The 10,555-nt window shown below is 37.7% G+C and overlaps 1 pseudogene; it reads right to left on the reverse strand.

Annotated features, from left to right (window-relative positions):
- Positions 1-4,230: 4,230 nt before the first annotated feature.
- On the reverse strand, positions 4,231-4,977 carry LOC149171613 (uncharacterized; annotated as a pseudogene).
- Positions 4,978-10,555: the final 5,578 nt, after the last annotated feature.

Consider the following 10,555-nt stretch of genomic DNA (forward strand, 5'->3'; position numbering starts at 1 on the left):
AGATGACAATGAGAATCTTACATTCGCTCTCTTTGATGTAGAGAGTGGGTTCATCATCACATTTGTCGAAACCATTGTCCAACAAGTAGGCATCTATCCTACTGTACCATGCGCGTGGTTCTTGCTTCAACTCATAAAGAGATTTCCTCAACCGATACACTTTGTCTTCTTGGCCTTCAAACCTCATAACCATGCAGTTGTGCAACATAAACTTCTTCTTTCAACACCCCATTTAAGAACACTGATTTTACGTCCATTTGATACACTCTCCATTTATGATGCGTGACAATCGCCACAATTGTGCACACTGTCTCCATCCTCGCGATTGGCATGAATGTCTGTGCATAATCTCTTCCCTGCTGCTGCTTGTATCCTTTGACAACTAGCCTTTCTTTGTGCCTTTCAATCTTTCCCTCAATGTTACTTTTGGTCTTATAGACCCACTTCACTCCAATGACATGTTTTCCTTTTGGAAGGCTTACTAACTCCCATGTGTCATTCCTTTTAATTGCTTCTATTTCTTCCTCCAATGCCACAACCCATTTTTCTTCTTTAACTGCATCTTCAAAATGGATTGGATCATCTACATGAAAAAATAACTCAAATAAGGAATTCAGACCAGCGCTATTATCAACTTCTTCTTGCTCATAAATTTCATTTAAATTTATGAGTTTTGGTTTTCTTGTGTTTGTTGAAGATGAGCTTGACATGTCACTTGGTGTTGCGCTTTATGGCGTGCTTGGAGAAGCACTTTCTTCGCTGTGCGAAACTGTCCTATTATTTGTTGATGGTGTTGTTTGCTGCCTTCTTTGTTGCACTTGAATAGGAGTAGAAGGAGTCACTGTTGAGGAATTACTTGCTGCTGTTAATTCCTCTTTTTTCTCATGTGGTATACATGTTTTCACATTGACTGTCTTCTCTAAACTTCCATCCCATGCTTCCTCTTCTATGAACTGCACATCTCTATTGATTATGACCTTCTTGGTTGATGGATTGTAGAGCTTGTATGCTTTGGATTCATCATTATATCTAACAAATATACATTTCTCCCCCTTGCTATCTAACTTCTTCCTCAACTAATCCGGAACATGTGCATATGCCACACATCCAAAAACTCTAATGTAAGTGACGCTATGCTTTCTTCCACTCCATGCCTCTTCAGGAACTATGTTCTAGATGCTCTTGGTTGGACATTTGTTTAAGATATATGCTGCACAAGCGACAACTTTAACCCAATAATCATTTGGCAAATGCTTTGCCTTCAACATACTCCTTTCCATTTCCATAACAGTCTTATTCTTTCTTTCTGCCACACTATTTTGCTGAGGTGTATACCTTGTTTTAAATTGCTTGTGAATTCCATGCTCCCTACAAAAACGAAGGAAATCATTTGAGATGTATTTTCCACCTCTGTCTGTCCTAAGGACTTTGATGTAGTGTCTACTTTGCTTCTCAACAAGAGCTTTGTATTGGCGAAAGCGCTCAAACACTTCACTTTTCTGTTTTAGGAGATAGACCCATGTCTTCCTTGTGTACTCATATATGAAGGTCAATACATAGTGGCTGCCACCAATTGATGGTGTTTGTGTTGGTCCACATAAATCTGAGTGGACAATCCCCAAAGGTGCCTTTTCCCTTACTAAATTTCCTGCTGGAAATGTCTCTCTATGTTGCTTGCCCAAGATACATCCTTCACATAGGCTGTCCGATTTGTCTATGAGTGGCAAACCCTTCACCATGCCTTTCTTATGTAGCAAATTCAAACCTCCAAAGTTGAGATGACCAAATCTCAAATGCCATAACCAGTTTTCATCTTTTACCTTTGTTTGAAAGTTTACTTGTATGATAGATGCATCTTTTCTTGCATCCTCTTTAGAGTTCATTAAGAGTTGTGCTTGTACACCTTCTCTCTACAAATCTGATCTTATTTTTAGGGGAAACATTCTATTGTTTGTCATCTGAACCTTTGCAATCAATTGTCTACTTGGAGGTCTATCCAAAATTGTGCACACATCATTTTTGAAAAAGACATTGTAGCCCTTTTGTATGAGCTGTCCAATGCTCATGAGGTTATGCTTAAGACCAGGGACAAAGTAAACATCTGAGATGTACTTCTTCTCCCCCTTCTTTTTTAGGATATTAACTCTTCCTTTGCCCATGACAGAGACTTTGCTATCAGTCTCTAATGTCACTTCAGATTTCACACTTTCATCTAGATTGGAAAACATTTCTATGTTTCCTGACATGTGGTTGCTACACCGTGAATCATACCATAGATCACTTTGTTTTTCTTGTGCTACATTACAAGCTAAAAACATGTTATCATGGTTCTAACTTTCTTTTGTGAAATTTACACTTGGTTTGTTACTAATGTCATATTGCTTCTTTCTACATTCATTTGCATAATGATCATACTTCTTACAGTGATGACATTGAACTTGAGATTTATCATACCTCTGACCTTGTGGTTGATTTTGGCTTGGGCCTTCACTTGGATTTTGATTGCTGCCTCTTCCACTTGAGCTTGAAAGGCTGCTTCTTCCACCTTTGTGTGGGCTTCTTCCTCTTCCTCTAGCATATGATCTTCCTCTGCCTCAACCTTGACCAAATGATACTTGTGTCTTGAAGGCATGCTCCAATGAGGAGCTTGTTGCTCTATTCAGTCTATGTTCATGAGAAATCAGTGATGCATTAAGCTTATCCACTGAGAAATGTGAGAGATCTTTTGTCTATTCTATGGCCCCAACAATGGCATCGAACCTTGCTGGAAAACTTCTCAAAACTTTCTCAACTATTATTCTTTCCTCAAGTGTCTCACCATGAGACCTCATTTGAGTAACCAACGCACTTACATGTGTAAAAAACGAGTCTACATTCTCAGACTCTTTCATACAAAGTGTTTTAAAGTCTCTTCTCAACATTTGTAGCTTTGTTGTCTTGACTTTTGCCATGCCTTGGTAGGCTGTCTCGAGGGTGTCCCATGCTTGCTTGGATTTCGTTTCTGCTACAACCTTTGGGAAAATACTTTCATGAACTGCTTGGAAAATATAGAACAGGTCTTTTGAATCCTTCTCTTTCTGTTTGAGATAAGTCATTGTATGCTGCTACATCTGGTGGTTCTTGAAAACCATTCTTCACCAAATCCCAAATGTTTTGAGAAGAAAACAAGGCCTTCATTGTAATAGCCCAATAATCATAACTTTTGCCATTGAACTGAGGTATCTGAGGATTAGTTAAGCTTGTGCTTGATGTTGCTATTTATGAGTGAAAAAAAGCTTTCTGGTAAATATGCTAAAAACAATCTGCCCTCAAAACAATTTTAACTGCTAGTAAAAACACTTGTTTTTACACTAACAAAGTTTAACCCACTAGATACCATGATAATTTTTTTTACGTAAAGAGGCAGAGGAGTGATTTTTGCGAAGCTACTTTCGTGTAGCTCTATGACTCTTTGCTTTTCGTGAAGCTACTTTCGTGTAGCTCTATGACTCTTCGCGAAGCTGGTTTCCTCCCGGACAAAGACGGCGGACAAAGACTTAAAAAATACAGAATTCACTCATGACAAAAAGAGAGAATAAAACAAAGTAAGTTTGGAGCAACACAATAAAAACCTTGGATTGAATTCTAAATCATGCAAAATACATTTACATGAGACTGCTTCTCATTCACCAAGTAAAACAAACAATAAAACACAGTAATTGTTGTTTCACCCGCCCACCAAAATTTGCTCCACCATTTTCTTCTCAGAGACTCTCGCTCTCTCTCTCCAACTCTCCTTCTTGCAGAATAACTTTTACATACAGATTAAATAATTAATATGATGTTGTTGTTGAGTGTTGATAGTTCGTGCAGGTGTTTGTAGAGTGTGGACAATATTCGCGGGTAAATACTTGCCCATATCTATTTACCAAAATACATTAAATGCCTTCAATTATTTGCTGTGTGTTCGTGCTCGCTTTAGTCTTTCCATCTTCAAACAGAGATGCAACTTGCAAAAATACTTTTGAAGGGGTGTTTAACCTGATGGTTGGAATTAATATTTCTGAACACAATTCCTTTTTTCTTTTTTCCGCCTATGTAGCAGCTCGTCCAACTACACCAGTGTAGAACGATTATAACTAGGGAAAGTAGTGTGCTTAGTAGCATGCTTACCCTTCTCCTTCTCTGTCACCTCAGAGCCCTATGACTGATCGTATTCTACCCGAACCTCTACTGATCGTGATCGTCCAACTAGACCAGTGTAAAACGATTATAACCAGGGAAAGTAGTGTGCTGAGTAGCATGCCTACCTTTCTCCTTCTCTGTCACATCAGAGCCCTCTGACTGATCGTATTCTCCCCGAACCTCTACTGATCGTGTTCTCGGCGAACCTCTAAATCTGCATACACTAAATTACCCGCACACAGATTCAGATAATTCACATTTCAATTCAAGAACAAGAAAAACAACTAGCAAGAACAGAAGAAACGAATATGCATTATCTCTCTTCCTTACGGGCCTCAGCATGGGGCTCGACCTCTACTCCCTCAGAAAGAGTTTGACCAAACATGATATGCTCACTGTATCTTTGCCTGAAACCCTCGTTCGGTGACTGTGTCGAAGACTCATTCCCAAAAGAATGTGACATGTCATTTGTGAAACAAAATCAACACTAATCCATACAGACCCCAAAATCGAAGAAGAAATGTCGGCCGGAATACCCACAACCCTAACAAAATCAATCAAAGAAAAATACATACTTGTGACTGTGGCTCGTTTTTTTCCCTGCCTCGATGTCGGGTTTCTTCTGAGCATCCATGGTCGAATCCGCGTGGGAGGGCTCCTGCAACCTTTTGTGGACTTAACAAACTATGATGTAGGATGCAGGAGCGAGCATATGAGCACTATCAGTGCGACTCCTTCTGGTAAGCAGTCGCAGGGGATGGAAGCATTAATAGGTGATTTCACCAGCAAAACTCGTAATACATCGTTCTGCATGGGTCGTTCACCTGCACTATTTTTTCAAGTTTCCATGGCTCTGAGGAGATTTGGCAAGTCAGAGATGATATGTGTCAGTGTATGGACAAATAACGTGACATGTTTCAACCAGCGTGGGATATCTCGCACTTGGATCCCCTTATTGTTAGTGTTGATGCTTGGGGAACGCAACTAGAACGAGACCATTTTGACATTTCGTAAGAATTTCTTTATTTTTTTTATTTCAGGTAGACATGCTTCGTCACCTGTCCCGAACCCGAAGTTCAGCTTCGTAGGGTCTGCCATTGAAACTGCTCTGTTGTGGCTACAAACGTGGCTTGGTGAAGCTCATCCCCGAGCTCGGAGGGTCGGTGTTTACGAAATGGTGGGTGTCGGAAAGACGTCTTTACTAAAAGTAGTCTACAACGACTTCTCAATAAATGACAATGCCCTACTTGATCGACCAATGATGTCGGATGCAGGTGGTGTATGTACTGTTCAAATAAACAAACATTAAAGCATTGGACAAATTGGTGTTCCTTTAAATATAGAGTTCTTGTAATAGAAATTTATGGAGAATCAAAAACATGTTAATTATAGCTACACAAACTTTTATGTTCATATATTAAGGTTTTGGGCACTTCGAAAACCAATGGATGAATTTAAGGACGAGAGCTGAGGAATGGGCAATGGAGGAGAACTGGTTGAAGGCCGAGAATAGATGGGACAGGCTTAGGAATAGATCCTCTACAAGTTTTAGATAAACGTACCATCTAAACACGCTTACTTTTATAATAGAAGTGCACGTAGATAGTTCAGAGTAACCCAACAAATATCTACCAAAATCAATAATCTCAACACTCATATCAAAACATCATTTACTTCAAAAAAACATCTTACTGATTTATATATCGTAGATATAATAATCCAAATGTAAAGGTTTAAGCCAAAAAAGCCTTATTTTTACACCTCTCTTTTACAACATATATGTTTATTATAATTCAACATTTTCCAGATTGCTTTCTAGGGCGGTAATTTGCGGTGGATGATGAATTATGAAATTTAATTGTCATAATGAAGAAGCGGCGGTAATTAGTACTTTATAATATATTCTTTTTGGTCTTCATACTAATAGTAGTTCTACTACGTCTCGGTTGTTAGTTCTAAGGTTTCCGAAGGCTAATTTCAATTGTGAAATGTAAACTATTATTATACCATCTAACAAATTAATGAATCAAAATCTATGAAGACTGTTGTTACAAATTGTAATGGCATATAGTCTTTATGAAATGGAACCAAATTTTTCTCGATCGTAATTTTATATAATATTTATACACAATTTAATTAAGTCTATTCAAATTTTAATGGTGGTTATGAATTATGTTTTATTAAAGGTTACATATTGCACTCATACATTAAAATGTTAAATGATTATTAATATAATATTAAATATTTGTAGGGTTATTATTATTATTAATTTTAATTTTAATGTATAAGATATAGAGTATTATTATTAAATTAAATACATAAAATATAATTATATAAATTGACATATTAAATAGGAAAATTTACAACTACTTTAAGAATAATATATTCAATCAATTTTAATTATGATCATTACAAATTTAAATTTATATATAACTCTGGTATGTATTTTACAATGATTCTATCCACATTTATATATAATAATTGTATTGTTCTTAACATTTAAGTGATTAATCTTTAGCATATTGGTTGACTTGGTATGCCACTTTTTTAAAACACATCAATTAATATGAATAACATCATGAAACTTTGTGTAATGACCCCAGTCATTTTGCATATATGTAATTGTGATGCTCGTTGTTGATAAAATATGAGAATCTAGATTGATTTATTAATCAAATGCAATTACCTATATACAAGAAGTGTTGTCTTAAGATAGGTATGCTATTTTGGACACACAATCTGTTGGTTGAGAGATTATCTCAACCACACACCAATCTCAACCACACACCAATCTAGGAAATAGATCCTAACTACTAGGAACAGATTCCTTTACTTGGTAAGAATCACAACTGAGACAAGTAGGAATTAGATATTCCAACACTGCCCCTTAATGAGTACTTGTCTCCATATCAATTTGTAAAATCTAGTTGTTGTCAAATATACCAAAAAGAATATGTTGATGTCCATATAAAGGAACAACCATCTATGGGAATGCATAGGTGCCAACCGCTGCAATTGCTTGTAGGATGTCCTTCGCATACATGGTTCTGTCAACCATTATACCTGTACATGTAAATCCCCCTCCATCATTGTTAACTTGGGGTTTGTCAGATTACCCATAACCATGCTCTGGGTTTTATCGGATCACCCTCAACCATGCCACCAAGTGCTTTTAGCCACCAAGGCTCAACTCAGCCATGAAGGCTCAACACAACCACGAAGGCTCTCTAGCCACTATGGACCACAAACTTGCCACTAGGGCACTCCAACCACTCTGGGCTACAAACCTGCCACTAGGGCACTCCAAAGACCTGACTCAACCAGGCCGAGGGTTTTCTCGGCTAACCCTAAACCATGCCAACAAGAATCTTGTCCCACTTCATTGTTACACGTGGTTTGTGGCTTACCACAAACCAACATTGCAAATACAAAGTGGTTTTTAGATTACCACAAACTGTATGGGGATACACATGCCAACAAGGCTTACATTTCACACTCCAACTCTGGAGTTACCAAGTACACAGTTTACAAAAACCGCTATAAAAAATCCTAAACTTGCTTACTAATATATGTGACATATACCATGAGTCTGCGTTATTTCAACACACAATATTTTACTTTGTTTGTCCATCTTCCCTTAACCTCAATTACTCCAACAAATATATGCTAATACTTTCATAAACTATCTTTATCTTCATTATTCACCATGGGCATCTTCATTCAATCTTCAAGTTTCTCTTTATGAGATAATTGTTAGAGTGGTCAATTCTAACAAAATCACACTCATATTGAGTTGACCAGACTCAATATGTATCTTGTACAAACTCAAAGAGTTGAAAATTACCTTTTCTTTGATGCTTTCCTTTGATGGTGAATTTGATTTCTTGAAACAATGGGTAATAAACATAAGCAAAGAACTTTACTGGCTTGATATAGTAACAGAAATCGGGTACGTGGAGCATTTGGGTATCGTGCTTTTACTAGGACCACGCCTCATTAAATCGGGACTAGAATTTTCTCCTTGTAAATCACTGCCTTGACTTAGTTAATTTAATCTCTACCTCAACCTGGTTATGTCAATAACACCCTGTCTTTTTCTGATGGTCACAAAAGTTGAGCCCTTCTCCGTAAGAACTGAGGTCATGAAAAAAAACAGCCATGGGCTCTCCATAGGCTCACAACAAAATGAAGGAAAACGACAACTTCAACACTAATCATCCAGGCACACCACTAAGAGTGTCTCCACACAGACGTATGCCAAGCTTTGAAGATACATTTCGCAAATAACAATACAAAGGAGAACCGATGAGCAATCCAGCTTCCTGACCTCTCCACCAGGTGGCCAGCACAATTGGATTGACCAATGAGTAGTAACCCACAGCACAGTTGACCCCCAAGCGGCACGTTCTGTCACTGAACTGCGTCCACACAGGTCGACTCCTCCACCGATACTCATAATAGTTTACAAATATTCCTTGTGTTGCAAAAAATTGTGCAGCAGCATATGCAATATCTTCTACTTGTCTTTGAGGTGATCTAACCCCAAATACTGAGAACCAGTCGATCCAATTCTCAATCCACATCTTTGGCGCATTTTTTAAGTTAGGGGTGAATAAGCGCCCACAATGCATGCCATTACAAGTATTGATCACGTAGTTGGACACATATGCATCCTTGCACATTGTCCAAGGAACACCAGTATTCATATTCACGATTCTCAGATTTAGACATTGATTGGGGTGTTGGGGATTTTTCTGGTAAAATCCCAAAAACAAAATAAACTGAACACAAAGACAATACTCTGTTTCCTCCAGGATCTTAGCATAGGGAAGAAAAAATAGATTGCTGAAGAACAGAGTTTCAGATGCACAATAAAACCTTTGTATTCAATAATAAAATCAAACTGGTACAAACTTCTTCCTCTCAAAAGAGGGATTCGCCAAAAACTTTCAACAAGAAACAAATTACTCTGTTTCAGCTCCAAAATTTATTTTTACACTACTGTGTGTAAAAATAAAACTTTTACATTTTACTGCTATAAAAACAATTTCATTATGCACTTTTCATATTACAAAACCTCCAGCACACAAGCCATTACATGCTCTGTTCTGTTTCATTTCATCTTCGCACAGCTGTGTGTATCTCCTCTCACAATACAAAGTCAACAACCCAAAAAAAAAAAAAATTAATCACGCTGCTGCGTATTTGCAATTACATATTCTCAAAAGAAATACATACTGTCTTCGTCCTTTTCTTCTCCCACGCACTGCTGTGCGTTCTACTGCTTCATTACAGAATGGTCAACTCAAAAACAAAAGCATAACACATACTATGCTTATGCAACAACAAAACCAAAGAAAATTACATTGCGTATATGACCATACTCCCGTACATGTTAAAAACATTAAAATTTAAAAACATTTACCTATGCCCATACCTCCGTAAGAAAAAAAACATTAAAATTAAAATCTTTTACCAATACTCTACGAACGCATTCAATTTCATTTATATTTTACCGGCGGTCAACCAAAAGTTTTACGGCACGTCAAAATTTATTTGCTACAGGTCTGAGATGTCCGTCAATCGTTGATTTGCCCTCAAGAAATCGAACGGTTGAGGTGAATATCGGAAGGCCTTTATTTGCTGAACGTTATGTCCCGATGGAAAGGCTGTTTTGGAGAAGGTACAATGGACACATGTCAAGTTTTCATTACATCAGATGAGTTTGTACGAAAACCACCTGCAAACCAAAAGCGGTCCGATAAGGTAGCGGTTTTCGGGAATGGTTTTATGGTCGCCGTTTTAATGCCAGTGCACGGCAGGTTGAAATTAATATTTCAAAACTCCCCTTTAATTTCAACTGCTGGGAATTCAGTCATACCCAAACACTTCCTCAAAAATTCAAAGATTTTCTGATCCAATGGCTTTGTCAAAATGTCTGCTTCTTGTTCCTGAGTCCTGCAATGTTCTAAAACAATTTCTCCATTGTTCACCAATTCCTTGATGTAATGATACTTTGTGTCAATGTGTTTCGTTCTCTTATGAAACACTGAATTCTTTGATAATGCAATAGCTGAGCTATTGTCACAAAAAATCACTGTTGCTTTTGCCTGCTCCTGGCCTAAGCTCCTTAACATTCTTCTCATCCAAACTGCTTGACATGCTGCTGCTGTAGCTGCCACATATTCAGCCTCTGTTGTAGACAATGCCACAATAGGTTGTTTCTTAGAAGCCCATGAAATGGCTCCTAAACCCATGTGAAAAACATAACCGGAAGTGCTTTTCCGATCATCTACACTTCCAACCCAATCACTATCAGTGTATCCAACTAAATCTGAATATTCTGAGACAGTATATAAAATGCCAAACATTTTAGTACCTTTGACATACC

The sequence above is a fragment of the Pinus tabuliformis genome, chromosome 4_2, assembly GCF_031772625.1.
Source record: "Pinus tabuliformis cultivar Carrire ecotype Pingquan chromosome 4_2, CPIR1, whole genome shotgun sequence".
Taxonomy (NCBI): Eukaryota; Viridiplantae; Streptophyta; class Pinopsida; order Pinales; family Pinaceae; genus Pinus; species Pinus tabuliformis.